At 49.0% G+C, this 14,898-nt stretch overlaps 1 long non-coding RNA gene across 3 annotated transcripts; it reads left to right on the top strand.

Moving 5' to 3' along the window:
* Positions 1-455: 455 nt before the first annotated feature.
* LOC117014007 (uncharacterized) lies at positions 456-14,578 on the top strand. 3 transcript variants are annotated; one of them, XR_004421398.1, is made up of 3 exons: positions 456-846; positions 7,642-7,813; positions 13,908-14,578. It is a non-coding gene; the product is annotated as an uncharacterized LOC117014007 (long non-coding RNA). The 3 variants fall into 3 exon arrangements; XR_004421397.1 differs by lacking the exon at positions 456-846 and adding an exon at positions 2,234-2,478; XR_004421399.1 differs by lacking the exon at positions 456-846 and adding an exon at positions 2,521-2,850.
* Positions 14,579-14,898: the final 320 nt, after the last annotated feature.

The raw sequence follows: 14,898 nt of genomic DNA, 5'->3' as shown, positions 1-14,898 counted from the left end.
GAGACCCACGCGATTTAGAGACCCAAGACTACGACTACAAGTGCTGACGAACAAGAGTTACACTTGACCTTTAGGCACGCACACAAACACAACACAAAAACTCACTCACAGCCCCCCAAAGAATTAAAGTCCTTAAAACTGGGTCTGGGAAGAAGTGAGGGGATGTCGGCTAGAAGGCTTCATGCCCCAAAACTAACGTGGGCAAAGGGGACTAAATCTGACCCCCCTACTTCCTAAAAGGGGGTGGACGCCCGCAGGGACCAAAGGTTACACTCCCTCAGCGGGAGGTGGGGTGGTGGAGGGGGAAAGGCCGCCCTGGGGGCTTCAGCAACACTTCAAAGACTTCGCGGCCCGGAACGCTTCCTGCGGAGGAGGGGCAGACAGAGAGGAGAGGGGAAGACCCGCAGGGGACTGAAGGTGGAGGAGGCTGCCCCCACTTTGGCGGACTGCCCCCCAAGCCAACTCTTCCGCCGGGACCGCCTCCTTTTCACCAGCACCTGTTCAACTGGAACATCAAGGGTCTGGGGCCCGCCGCCACCCCTCCCTTTGCGTCTATCTAGTACCTTTCATCAGGGAAAGGGGGGTTGAATCCCCGCCCAGGCGGGTGGGGGGAATAGGGCGGGGGAGAACTTGTCCTTGACCTGGTCTGTGGCGTCAAGAGATTTACTCCCTTTAATCCTGGCTAGCCTGGAGTTTGGGGAGGTCCGAGAAGCTGAGGTCTGGGCTGCAACTCCTACCTCCCCTTGCTCCTGTAGGGACTCGGGAATCCCGGAGGGCTGCCAGGACGAAGAGTCCCTGTCTAAACGGGCGGGGCGGTGGTCTGTCATTGCCGCGTCTTTGCTTTGGGTAAGGGGCCGAGAACCCGGAGATTGTCGGGGGCGGGTCCCAAGGTTGGGATCCCCGCGAGGATTGCCACAAGCGAGTATCTTGGTCCGCTTTGTGAACTTCGCTCACACGAAAAGTTAGACACGACACAGACGGGAAGTCTCATTTAGGAGTTTCTAACGAATTACTATACTGACAAGAATAAAACAAGAAGATTAAACGCAAAAATGTTAGTTAGCCCTACCCATGCGCCAGTTTCGGAATATTTCAATATTTATTTTCGGGACCGATCGCGGCCGAGGTGGCCGCAGTTTCGGGTTTCGCTGGACGAGGGTCAGTCGAAGGCCCGTTGGTCCCTGAGTCCAGGGGTGGGCGACCTAGGGACTGGGACCGAGGAGTCTTTGTCTCGGGTGCTATCCGGTGCGGTGCACCGCGGGAAACCTGTGGGATGAACGCGCGATGATACTTAGGCGTTTAGTAAGTGCATTAGAAACAGTTTCATTTAATCCTCCCCACAACCCTTTAGGGTGGGTGTTAATGTCCCCATTTTATAGATGGAGCAACTGAGGTTCCAGGGGATTGAATGACTTGCCCAAAGTCACACAGGCGGAAAAAGAAAGAGCGGGGATTTGAACCCAGTCTGTCCTTCGCTAGGGCTGGGGCTCTGCCACCACTTGTTCGCCGAATGCCTGTATCGAACTAGAATGTCCGCCCATCGCAGAAGTTCCCTTCCGAGGTCGGGGGAAACCCGGTGCCCCGCGAGCTGAGGTGGATTCACGGCGGGTACTTCCAAGGCTGAGCTGTCAAACTCATTCTCCATCTTCCAATTATTCCGAACACCTACTATGTGCCTATACCCCCTCCTCAAAAAAATATCAAGAGCGGGACACGGCCAACAAGTGGTTCAAGTTCATCGTGGTCTCCTTGCATAACTAAGTGCTGATTTGAGGTGTCACGCTGATCCAGGGCTTGCAGTTTTCGGCGAGTGACTTCACTTTTCAGAGGCTCAGCTTGTCCCTTTTAAACCGGGCGTTAAGTCCCTCTGGCAAGAGCAGTAGGGAAGATTGAACGAAAATCCTTTTGTAAAGCGCAAAGACACACAGTAGGCGCTCAATCCCCGCTCGCCCCTTCTCCGCCCCTCTAAGCGTGCCAGAGCAGCGCGTTCCCGCTCCCGCTTCCCGCCTCCGGCTTCCTCGCCCTTCTCGCGCTTACCGCGGCTAAGGGGCTGGGGCAGAGAGGACCAAACAGAAAATTATTTCCGCCCGCTCTGCCCGCCCCGCCCCGCCCCGCCCCGCCCGTCCCCGGAGCCAGAAGGGGATTGTGGGGCCGCAGCGGCCGCCGCCGAGCGAGCGGGGCGGAAGCGCGCGTCGCGCTGCTGCTCGGGCCCGACCGCGCCGGCCCCCGCACCTCCCGGCCTGGGATCGCGGGCTGTAGTCGGGGCGGGCCCGGCGCCCCAGGCGGGCGCCGCGGAGCGCGCTTTCACAAAGCCTGACCCGCGGGTTCCCAGAACCGAGCGGAGGAAGCTGAAGTGTGTGGAGGTTTCGTTTCTGCTAGCCGGCCGAGCGCTTGGTTTCGCAGGTCCCAGGGTCTGGGGACGCACCCTCCCATTAGAAAGTCCCAGACTCCGGGAAAGGACTGTGCCGGCGCCCGCGGGTTTGCATTTCGCTTGTCTCGTTTGAATACCGATTTCTTCCCCGAAAGCAAAGTTTTTGACCTTGGGGGTTGCCCAGAGAGGTTAAGTTACTTTCCCGAAATAACCCAGCCAGTAAGAAGCTTCAGGTGGTTTACCTGCGGAGTAGGAGAGTCTGGCGTGGCGGAATAGAAAGAGGGGGCTCTAGAGCCAGGAAGAACTGGGTTGGAGACCCAGCCTCGCCACTTACTGGTTTTGACCATGGATTAGTAATGCCTTGTCTGGGATCGCAGTTTCTCCACCTTAGAATGGGGATGGTAGTACCACATTCAGCAATGACACTGTCAAAGGTGATTTCCCCATCAAAGGTTATGACTCTTGGTGGGGGTGTGAAGGTGGGTGTATTGGTTCTTTCCTAAATCAGGCATCCTGTGCAAGAGGGATGGAGGTTTGACTTAAAGAGGAACTGGTGGGAGGGAGGGGATTCCCCAGGCAATAGGAGGCCAGTGGTCATGATTATTGTAAATAGTGACTCTGCACAAGTGGGATTTTTTTTTTCTCTCTACTTAGTGTCAAATACTGCCTCTGCCATTAGCTAGCAGTGTGACACAGAGCTTCGCTGCCTTGGTTTACCAATCTGTAAAATGGGGATAATGGGATTCTCCTCCTCCAATCTATAGGGCTTTGGCAACTCCAGCCAGCCAAGGTCCCAGCAGGTGCTTTAAGAGCTGTGAGTGAGCTGTGAATAGTCCCTTTGACCACGTTAAGGCATAAGGGACTTCCTTTAGGAAGTTAAGATGGGTAGAAAGGGAAGAGGTTCATGGGATGAGGTAGCCATGTATCCAAACTTTCCAGAGCTACCTGGAATCTAGTCCCAGCCCTGCCCCTAGCCAGCTGTGTGACCTTGGACAAAGTAATTGCCCTCTCTGGCATTTGGTCGAGTGATCGGATCTTGAAAATCCCCTTGGAGTTAACATTCTGTGGTTGATGACTGCTCCTGGGGAAGTTTACCAGCTGAGGGATAACAGATGAATAGCACACTTGTCCAGCTGTGTTCTTCTTTTCTTTTTTTTTTTTTTTAGGCTTCCAAAGATTTATTTTGTAATATCTATGCAATTAGTGCTATTTATCATTTATAGTTTTTTTTTTTTAATTAAAGTTTATTGGGGTGACAATTGTTAGTAAAGTTACATAGATTTCAAGTGTGTTCTTCTTTTCCACTAGTTTTTCCTGAAGTCTAATCTTTATTCCTCCTGTTACAGTTACCATTAGGACAGAAGTTGAAAAAGTTGTATTATTCAGTCGTTCAACAAACACTTCATTGAATCATCATAGATACGCCATAGGAGATACACAGATAGCACCCGTGATGGGGATGGGGGGTGGCAGACATATAGAGAAATAACTTCAATTGAAGGTGACACTGCCAAGAACAGTGGGCAGTTATGAACTAACTGCTTATGGAGTCGGGGACGGCCTGAGCTGGGACCAAGTGCATGAAGGAGGGTTTGCAGGCAGATCAGAGGCAGAACAGAATTCCAGGCATGGGGACAGCATGTTCAAAAACATAGAGGTAGGAACCAGCAAAGTGTGTATTGAAGTTAAATAAGAAGAAAGGCATACCATAAGCTTCACTTCATATAAGTGCATAGGTGAGTGACTTGGCCAGTTACATCCTGCAGCAGGAACACTACAATTTTAGTGCAGGCACTGCTAAAACACTGCGTTGCGTTTCATCTATAACTGTGATGAAGGAAAATGAGACCAGAAGCAGCCTTCAGAAAGGTCTTGTGCATTGTGTCACCACATGGTGGTATGTGTAGTAGGATAGCAGGAGTGGGGTGGTTAGAGGATGGCCAAAAGGCAAAATCCCGATCCAGGGACCTTGGATATTTTGCTAAGGAGTTTGGATTTAATTCTGAGGCCAGTGGAGGGCTACGGGCTATAAGGGCTTTTAAGTAAGGGGTACACAGCCATATTTGCACATTGGTTGTTAAGTATGGGATTGGTTGGTGTTGGGGGGAGGCTAGAGTGGAAGATTGGTTAGGACAGCAATTCTCAACCTTTAAAGTGCACATGAATCTCCTGGGGGTCTGGTTAAAAATGCAGATTCTGATTCAGTAGGTCTGGGGTTGGGGTCTGCGCGCCAGCTTTTTCAGAAAGCTCCACTTGAATAGCAGGTGGTGGTAGAAAGCTTGTAAAGGTCCAGTCGAGAGATGAGGGCTTGACTTTGGCAGAAGCAGAGGGGATGAGAGGAGGGCTGGGTATGATGATGTTAAGTAGATGGAATGTTAAGAGCGGAGCTGGGACTGCTTGGCAAGGCAAACCGGGGGGGGGGGGGGGGGGGGGGGGGATGACTCCCAGAGAGCAGCCTGCAGGTTTGGTGGATGGGCTTATCTGGCCACTCACCAATAGAACCCAGGAGTGGGGACGGGGTGGTGGAGCTGGGAAGGAACCACTGTGGACATGGTGACCTCGGGTGTCTGTGGCACATGGGGTGGTGATGCTCAGTAGGCAGTTGATTGTTTGGGTCTGGATCAGCAGAGGGCCACGGGCTGTCCTGAGAAGCAGGACAGTTTATGTCATGGAAGTCAGGGACATTTAAGAAGGAGGAAGTGATGCCAAAGTCACGTGTCATTGAGAGGTCAAGGGAGGAAAGGATTCTGCAAGCAGGAGATCCCTGGTGACCTCAGCCTGGAAAATTCCAGGCACTGGTGGGGGTGGAGGCTGATTGCAGTGGATCAAGCATGAATTAGGAGGTGAGAAGGGAGGAAATAGTAGAGAACAGTGCTAAGGGGATGGGAGGTTCAGGAGGCAAGAATGGACACCGATGGTGGGGAAGATGGTGATGATGGCAATAGCAACGCTTAACAGCTCACTTTTGATGAGAACCGATACGCCAGGCACTGTGTTAAGCATCCAACATGCTCCTTGCAACAACACATTCTTGTTCCCATTGTATAGGCAAGAAAATAAGGTCGAAGCACATAACCAGTAGGTGCAGAAGCAGGATTTGAACCCTGCTTTTAATCACGGGGTCAGTCCAAATTAATCAATAAGGAGGCTGGTCTGTGAGTTCAGAACTCCCTATCCCCCTTTCCCCAAGTCTCTCCCTATCAGTGACACTACGACTAATTCACTGTCATTTGTTTAATCCACCTGCGTTTGTTGACCCCTACCATGTGCCAGATAATAGGCCAGGCACTAGTGATAATACAGAATGAATCAAAGCAAGTTGCAGCCCTGTAGGTGCTCGGGGTGGAGAGGAAAGGCTGGCTGGTGGGCAGGCAAACTGCACCACGCAGTGTGATGTGTGGACCATGTGTGGAGATTGGGGGATGGACCATGTACAAAGGGAGCCCTGGAGAAGGAGCTCCAGAGTCTGCCTGAGAGCAGGAGGAAGGGAAGGGATCAGGGCACCTCTCATGTGGCCCAGACTTGACCCCAGGATCGTGAGGTCCCTGGAAGATGCTGAGCATATGCACATATTGCAAAGTTCACTGGGCCACAGTAGAGTTGGCATTCAGAGGGGTTAAGGTGGAAAACGGAGAGACTTCTGAAATCATTGCAAGTGCTAAATGTAAGTTCCACAGAGCAGTGATTTTTACGTGTTGTGTTCACTGATGTATTTCCAACATTTGAATCAGCATCTGGCATGTAGTAGGTACTCAATTAACACTTGCTGAATGAATGAGTGAATGAATGAATGAGTGAATGGATGAATGTTTGAACGTCTCATCTCTGGGAGTGAGGAAGAAGACCTGGACTGGCACGTGGGTGGGGATGGAGAGGGGATGTGTGGGGGGTGAAATTGAGAGAAGGGGTAATTGACAGTTGGTGGTCATGGAGTGGGAGGGTGACTCCCAGGTTTCTGTTTTAAATAACTGGACTCCTGAAGAAGGAAGGAGGAGCAGGATTGGGAGAGAATTGATGAGTTCAAGTTGGGGGCTTGCTGAATTTGAGGTCCAATGGACTGTCCCAGAAGAGAGTTGGATATGTAAGAGTATATCACTTAAAAAATGGCAAAATGCTTTGAAGCGTATGTGATACTCTGTCTGCTTCTTCTGCCATATCCTTGAAACTCTGAAAAATTATTCAGAGATATTTTTGAGCATTGTCAGCAGTAGATGGTAACTGAAGCCCTGGCATGAGTGAAACCACGCTGGGGGGCTGTGCAGGTGCAGAGAGCAGGAGGCCAAGGCCAGAGGCCCAGGGAACACGGCATTTAAGAGGGGGCAGAGGGAGAGAAGCCAGGGAAGGGGCATGAAAATGAGTGTCCAGAGATGGAGGGGAACCCCGGAAAAGTGGTGTTATGGAAACCAGACAGGAGATAGGAAAGAGGGAGGAAGTGACCCACTGGGTAGGTGTCTCAGAGAGGGGCGACTGGTCCAGCATGGTGGAGGTGGAGTGACGGTGGGTAGATTGCAGCCGGAGGAGACGAAGACTGTAAGTTTAGACAACCTTCCTAAGGGCTGGGCTGTGAGCTAGAGAGAGACTGGATGGGGGGCGGGGGGAATGCAAGGTCAGGGAGGCGTGGCCTGCAATTTTCTGGGATAGTCTCCAGCAACAAGGGCTTGGGTGGACCAGAGACGGCTGGCTGTTCTGCTTCCCCCAGAGAGAAGGGAGGAAGTGAAGGATGGGAACAGATGAATGTGTTTGTGTAGTACTTTTCTGCTTGATAGCATGTATTTTCTCTTTAAAAAAAAATGCTTAGCTCTATGTTTTCCAGTTTTATTGAGGTATAATTTATTGAGATATAATAACATATAAGTAGTGTAAGGGGTACAACATAATGATTTGCTATATGTACATATTGTGAAACGATTACTGTAATAAGTTTAGTTAACATCCATCACTCTATTTTTTTAAATCAACTTTTTATGGTGTAATTTACACATAAAATGTACACATTTTAAATGTGTAAGTGATGACTTTTAACAAAAATATACAGCTGTGTAAACACCACCGCAATATAGATATAGAACCTTTCCATCTCCCCAGAAAGTTCCTTCATATCCCACTACATTCCCCCAAAGCCCAGGCAACACTGATCTGATTTCTTTCAGTATAGATCATGATAGATTCCTTTTGCTAGATCTAGAACTTCATAAAAGTGGAATCTTCCAATATGTGCTCGTTTGTTTTTGGCTTCTCTCACTCAGCACTGTATTTTCTTTCTGAAACAGGAAGCAAAGCCTTTGCTGAGTTAGGGGCCCAGGTGGAGCTCAGAAGAGGGAGCCACTCAAGACGGGCGGGATAGAAGGGCTACGCAGGGGTGGGGGACAGCAAGTGAGCAGTGTCCCCCAACTGCGGCCTGCAGCAGAAGCGGAGAAAGCAGATGTGTGGATTTGGACTGAGGTATGAGACTGTGTTCAGAGCGTTGAGGGTTCCACGGTGCCCAGACCTTAGTCATGGCAGAAGTAGGGTGGGGCCTGGGGCCTGGAGAGGGTGAAGATGAGGAAACCTGGACTCAGAGGTTCGCATGGAAGGCCTTCAGGATGATGGCAGGAGTAGGGATTCCCTGGGGTCACATCTGACTGCTTCTACTCACCATAGGTGCCACCACCTCTTTAGTCTAACCATCTCTGGAATCCTTCCCTCTGCTCCCTGTTCTCGAACCTCTGCTTTCCCAGGCCGAGCCTCAGCTGGGACCCATCTCTCCTCCCTCTCGTGGAGTTCCTTTGTCCTGATCCGCAGCTTGTCCTTCACCTACCTCTTTCTCCTCAGCCTCCAAATGGGCTCAGGCCACCTCCATCCAAAAAGTCATCCTCTCGGCCTTGTCTCTGGGTCCCTGGGTCTCCCATCCCTGCTCTGCTTTGTAAGTCAGGAGACCCCAAGCGCTACCTCCATGCTCTTGATCCATGTTTGTTCTCTGGACCGTGCCCCCCCCCCACCACCCCCTGCTGCAATTGCTCTGCCAAAGGTCACCAGTCATGGATGTTTTCTGGAGGTTGTGGCTGTCCAGTGTCCTCCTTCCTGTTTCAGGGCAATGCCCCATTGGGTGATCCACTCTAGAACTCTCCATCTACCCTTTCTTTCCCACCCCCACCCATGCCACCTGTTTCATCCACAGCCTTCTCCCTCTCAACTGATGACAACTCTATCTTTCTATTTGTTCAGGGCCCAAATCTGAATTCATTTCTGATTCCTCTCCCACATCCACTCTGTCAGCAAATCCTGCCAGCTCTACCTTCACAATACATGCAGAATCAGATGACTTCCCACCCTCTCAAGCATCATTCTCTCCCCTGGATTATTGTGGTAGCTTCCTAACTGGTCTCCCTGCCTCCATCTTAGTCCCTGCCATCTATTCCCTACACAGTGGCCAGAATGATCCTATTAAACTGGAGGATGATCAGATTACCCCTGGGACCCAAGTCCTCCCAGAGTGCCCATCGTACTCAGAGGGAAGCCTAAGTCCTTACAGGAGCCTAGAAGGTTCTATCCAGTCTGCGGCCCCAATCCCTCTGGCGTCATCTCTGCCCCTCGCTCATGTGCTACAGCTGCACCGGCTTCCTTGCTATTTCCTGTGCATACCAGGCCTGCTCCTGCCTTCTCTATTAGGCTCTCCTTAACCACACTATTTAAAATTGCAAGCTGTGCTCTTCCCTTCTGCTCCCAATCTTCCTTATACGTTTTCTTTTCCTTAACCTTCTGTATTATTCACATATTTATGCCTGTTGTTTCTTGTCAATCTTTCCCCTCCAATGTCAATGCCATGAGGACAAGGGTCTTTGTGGATTTTGTTGCTGTATTCAAGGGCCTAGATCTATACAGGTCTAGGCACATACTAGGTGCTCAATGAATATTTACTAAGAGAACCGAAGGAAGGAATTCTGAGTCTCGGCTTTGTGCCCTGGGCACTGAGATGGCGGCATGTGACCCAGGCCTTGCCAATCTGATGCCTTCATGCTTTGCTCTGAGGAGCAAGCGGCGGGTGGGGGTCCCTCTTGATGGCTTTGCTCGTAGTACCAGTGGGTGCTGTGTCCTGTGCCACGTCCTGCTGAGAGACAAGTGTGCTTTATGCTACTTGGGCTCCACCTCCAGGTGATCCCTCCCATTTCTCTGTTTTTGCTAAGAAGCCAGCGTGGTTTCCCAGACCCCTGACTGGTTCATTCAGAATCACTAAGGCCAGTAGCTTTTTGGTCATTGTCCTACTCAACTTCTCCATGGCATTTGATCCCCGCGACCACCCTGCTTATCTCACTCTCTCACATTTCTCAGGTGCCTTTGTTGGGGTCCTGTTCCCCTGTCCATTCCTGGGGTCTCTGGGCTCCACATGACTTTCCCTGGAAGAGCTTATCCACGCCCATAGTTTTTACCTGGACCTGTGTGCTCATGACTTAGTCCTGACTGCTCTCCAGTCCTGGACCTCCTTTGCCAGGTCTCCTCAGACCAGAGCCACTTAGATTTGGCTTCCTTGAACTGAGACCTGAACAGAACTCGACATCTCCCCATCCTTGGATCCGCCCTCCTCTTGCAGGTTCCACCTCAGTTAATAGCCTTCACTTTCTCCTGAGACAAAAACCTAAGGGTCCTTCTCAACTCTTTATCTCCTCACTCCTTCTCTGAATTAACCACCAAATCTCATAAAATCTACCTTGTCAACACCTCTTAAATCAAAAAGTTTCCTGTGTCCCTTAAACACCGTCTTCTTTTAGCCCTAACCCTCCTTGGAGCTGACCTCAGCAGCTGCCTCCTAACTAACCGCTCGGATCCCATCTTCCTTGTCACGGTATCCTCCACTTGGCTCCTGGAACCAATCTCTGGACTTCTAGTGGGCACTGACTGTGCAGGTTCTGGGACCCCAGCCTGAGGCAGCTTCTTAGTGGCGGTGAGCCCACCCACTCTGTGACTTCAGTCTCTGGCCCCCTTGAGCCAAGCGAAAGACTGCACAGTTCCAGGTTCACATTCACACTGTAACACTCACAGAAAACAGGCCTCATCAGAATGAATGGAAGAGTGTCCTTGCTTTGAATGAAATGCCAATGAGGGATAACTTAAGCTAATTATCGAGTCATGCCGGAAGCCAAATTATAGACATTGTCATGTTATAAACACCATTTCTCAAGAGAGTGGCTTGGAGACATCTGGGCAGACTGAGCTCATTATCTTCCCCTCCAACCTGCTTGTTTCCTCCTGCATCCCACCCATGACATGTAAAGCCTCAGCTTCAGCCAGGGCTCCTGCTTCCCCTTCTCCCCACAGCCAGTTGCTTTCAAGTACTGCTGATTCCGCCTCAAATACCTGTCCATTCTTGTGGTCACTGCCTCCTTTGGCTTTCACCATCTCTCGCTGCAACCTTGGGTGAGTGACTGAATGAGTTGGAGCCTCCATTTTCCTCATCTGTAAAATAGGATTTTTCTTTTAAACACAATGAACACTTCACTTAGATCAAGTGTGTCAAACCCCTAGCAGAGAGCTGGGTTCAGGCTGAGCATTCAGGAAATGCTAGTTCCCTGTTCCCTTCATGCTCCCCGACCCTGCCTCCTTGCCAAGTCTGATTACATGATTTCCTTTGCTTAAAAGTGGTCCATAATTCCCCATCCAACAGGATAAAGTCCAAATTTCTTCTCAAGGCCTTTGGCCCTTTGATTTCTGGTTCCTGCCTACTATACTCAACCACTCTTCAACCACACTGACCTACTCCATTCATCTATTAAGGACACAGTCATTTCAAAGTACTGTCTCACAGATTACTTGCTGGTCCTAAAGGAAGAAACTTCTCAATAAAGGGATCAGCTATCACCAATGGGACCTACTATTCCATATACTGCTGATGGAATCAACATTCCATCACTAAGAGTGGAGCTCAGGCGTGGAGGACGCCCGGCCGAGTGTATGTAATATGAGAAAGGAAGCATCATCACCCATGAAGTGTTTTTGCCGGCATAGTGAACCTGAATTTAATCAGGCCCGTAGATCTAATTTCCAGTTTACAGGAAATACAGGATAAACAACAGCAGGAGGAAGCAATCAGAGAAATCTAGAAGGTGGGACATGACATCTGTAATTTACTTAAAATATTTTAGCAGTTCAACAACTCAATTCATAGGGGGAAAAAGTTAGTCTAGATTTCAATGAGACTTAAGAGACATAACCAAATGCAATGTGCAGACCTTATTTAGATCCCCGTTGGAACAAACCAAATGCAAAAGAAGCATTTTGGGGGGACAATTAGGGAAATTTGAATATGGACTTGTTATTAGATGATTTTAAGGCATTATCATTAATTTTGTAAGGGGCAATCATAATTGTAGCAAGAAAACTTCCCAAAGTATTTTGGAGTCAACAGTCATGAAAACTCTAAATCACTTGAAAATATTTTAGTAAAAATAATAAATAGGCTAACATGTTAATACTTATTAACATAATTATCCATCTAGGTAATGGGCATATGGCGCTCACATCCTATTCTCTACTTCTCTTTCGGTTTGAAATGTGCATAATAAGAAAGATTTTTTTAAATGGATTTAGATGCCAACTATGTACTCGTCACTGAGCTAAGGCAAAATCGAATGTGGTCCTTGTCTCCATGAATCAGAGTGTGGTAGGGGTGAGGTGAGTAATCAATTAATCACACTAATATATGAATAGTGACAAGCGGATGAAAATGCTTTGAAGGAAGATACACAGGTCTTGAGGGGAGATAATGATGGAAGCTGACCTGGTCACAGTCTGGGCGGGTGGGGAGAGGTTTTCTCTGAGGCAAGAATGATTCAGTGGAGCTCTGAATAGGAGCAGGTGTTGGCCAGGCACAGGAGAAGGGAGGTGGGGGGAAAGGGAGGGAGCTTTGTTGCTTTAGGCCAGGGGTGTCCAAACTGCGGCCCGCGGGCCAACTGCGGCCCGCTATCCATTTTTAATTGGCCCGCAGCAAATTCCAAAAATATATTTAGTTTATTTAAATAAACCAGGTGAGGCAATACGTACTTCACCTCGAGTGAGTGGCCCGGCTGTTTGTGTATTTTACCGCATATGGCCCTTGGTGAAAAACGTTGAAAAAAGTTTGGACACCCCTGCTTTAGGCACTAAAGGAGGCCTGGATGGCTGAAGGGAGAGGGGACAGCACAGGGGAGGTGAAGGGGAGGGACCTGTCCCCTCTCCTTAGGAGGACCTGTGGGTAGCGTTTTCAGACTCAGGTAACCCTGTCTGTGAGCCAAGTTAATGATTTCACTCTTCATCCTGAAAACAACGAGAAGACATTGAAATGTTTTGAACGGGGGGGAACACAATCCAATTTGTGGCTTTGGAAGATAATTGGTGGCTATGTAGGGGGGCATGGCAAGATGTATGAGTGCTGCGGGGGTGGGCTGGAATGGAGGTGGGGAGAAGAAGACATGGGGTGTAATGATGATGAGACCTGCTGAGGTGCCAGGATGACGCCCGGATTTCTGGCTGCAGATGTGGATGGGGGAGGAGCCACTCACTGAGATAGGTTTCCCTGGACGCAGACAAGTGGCACAAGAGGTGGATCGCTGATGGTTTGGGACAGCTTGGCTTGAGTTTGCTGGGCTTTTGAAATGCCCAAGGTAGGGGCTGAGTGGGCAGTGAGGTGTGTTGGTCAGAGCTGAGAAGAGAGGTGTGGCAGGGTCATGTACATTCCCACCACTTTGGCTGTATGGTAATTGCAGAGCCTGTACAGAAGAGAGTCCAGAGAGAGACGGGAGAAGTTCTGGACCGAGCCTTAAGGAACCCTGACGTTGGGGCTCAGAAGGGGAGAATGAGCCTGCACTGAAGACCAAGAGGGAGTAGCAAGTGAGGCAGGAGGACACCAGGAAAGCAAGGTGCCTGGAAGGCAGGGAACTAGAAAGTTCCTAGAAAGAGGAAGTGGCCAATCATGTGGGATGCTGTTGAGAGGTCAAGGCTGGAGGGCTGACAAGAACCTGCCAGTTTTGATGTGATGGAGGCCAGTAGGACCTCAGCAAGAGCTATTTTGGTGGCGAGTAGAGGTGGAAGCAGATGGAAGTGGGTTGAGGAGTAAGTAGGAAGTGAGAAAAGGAAGACTGTGTAGACAGCTCTTGCAGGAAGTTTGGCTGTGAAGGGGAGAAGAGAGGGATGGGGGCCAGAGCCTGTGGGGTCAAGGGAAGATTAGGTTTTTAATGGGAGAGACATGCAAGAGAGATAAGGGATGGCTCTGAGAGGGTGGATATGACAGAACCAACACCTGGGCAGCCCCTCTACTACACAGGAGTAGATCGCTGTTGATGGCTGGTAGTTGGCAGCTACAGGACAGGCACTCGCTTGCCTCTATTCCTTGCCCACACTGTTTCCTCTGTTGGAAGTCTTCTCTCATGCCTCCTTTGTCTACTCCTGCTGTTCATCCTTTAGAACCTAAACACAAGATTACTTTGTCTGAAAAGATTTCCCTCCTCAAGGTCACCCTGCCTGGACCCTGGTCATTCCTCTACTGCTATGGCTTAAATTAGTCTGTCATGTCCATCTCTCTCACCAGATTGTGTCACCATCATTTCTGAGTCCCCAGAGCCTGGCCTGGAGCTTGCTACGAGGTGGGTGCTCAGCGACTGTGGATGAATAGATGAATGAACTCACCATACAAGCCATGGAAGGATAGCAGGAGGAGGGCAAGCCTGAAGTCATTCCTGGGGATGTGGAGCAAGGATGGGAAAAGGGAAGAAACAGGAAAAGGGGAAAAGGCTAAGCTACTGCCAAAAGCACTTGGATTTATCAATTGCTTCTATGGACCAGGCGCTAAGCATACAGGTTTCTCATTTAAGCCTGATAGCATCCTCAAGGAGGAATACTGTCTGCTTGTATATTATCTGGTTCCCCCTAGTTTACTAGAATGTAAACTTCTGGGCAGTGGCGGTTGTCTGTTTTGCTCACCACTGTGCTCCAACATTAAATAGGCTCATTGATAGGGGTGCCAGATGAAATACAAGATGTCCAGTTAAATTTGAATTATAGAAAAAGAATAATTTTTTAAGTATAAATATGTTCTGTATTTTTTTTTATGCTAAATTTGGCAATCCTGTACATAGTAGATGTTTAATAAATATTGTTGAATAAACGTTGCTTGATTACGTGACACCCTGGGGATGCAATCAGTAAATTCCAGACCGTGGGAAATCTAGATGATAGTCTGGTATCTTCAGCGAATAAGTTGCAAGGAAAAAATAAAAAGAGATAAAGGAGGAATGTATAGATTAAAAGAGAGTCAAGAGACATAACAACAACTTGAAATCCTTCTTTGGATCTTAATTCAAATAAATGAAACAAATTATAAAGAAAAAATATTATAAGACAATTAGAAATTTGAACACTGGCTATTTGATGATGTTAAAGCATTACTTAATTCTTTTTTAGGTTTGATAATAGCATTGGGGTTATTTTTACTTTTAAAGCATCCTTATCTTGTAGAAATATGTATTGAAATATTTAGCATTGAAATTATATGCTGTCTTGGATTTGTTTCAAGATAATAT

Source organism: Rhinolophus ferrumequinum, chromosome 21 (genome assembly GCF_004115265.2).
Source record: "Rhinolophus ferrumequinum isolate MPI-CBG mRhiFer1 chromosome 21, mRhiFer1_v1.p, whole genome shotgun sequence".
Taxonomy (NCBI): domain Eukaryota; kingdom Metazoa; phylum Chordata; class Mammalia; order Chiroptera; family Rhinolophidae; genus Rhinolophus; species Rhinolophus ferrumequinum.
Note: the sequence above shows the minus strand (reverse complement) of the source record. Positions and strands in the feature narration are given on the sequence as shown.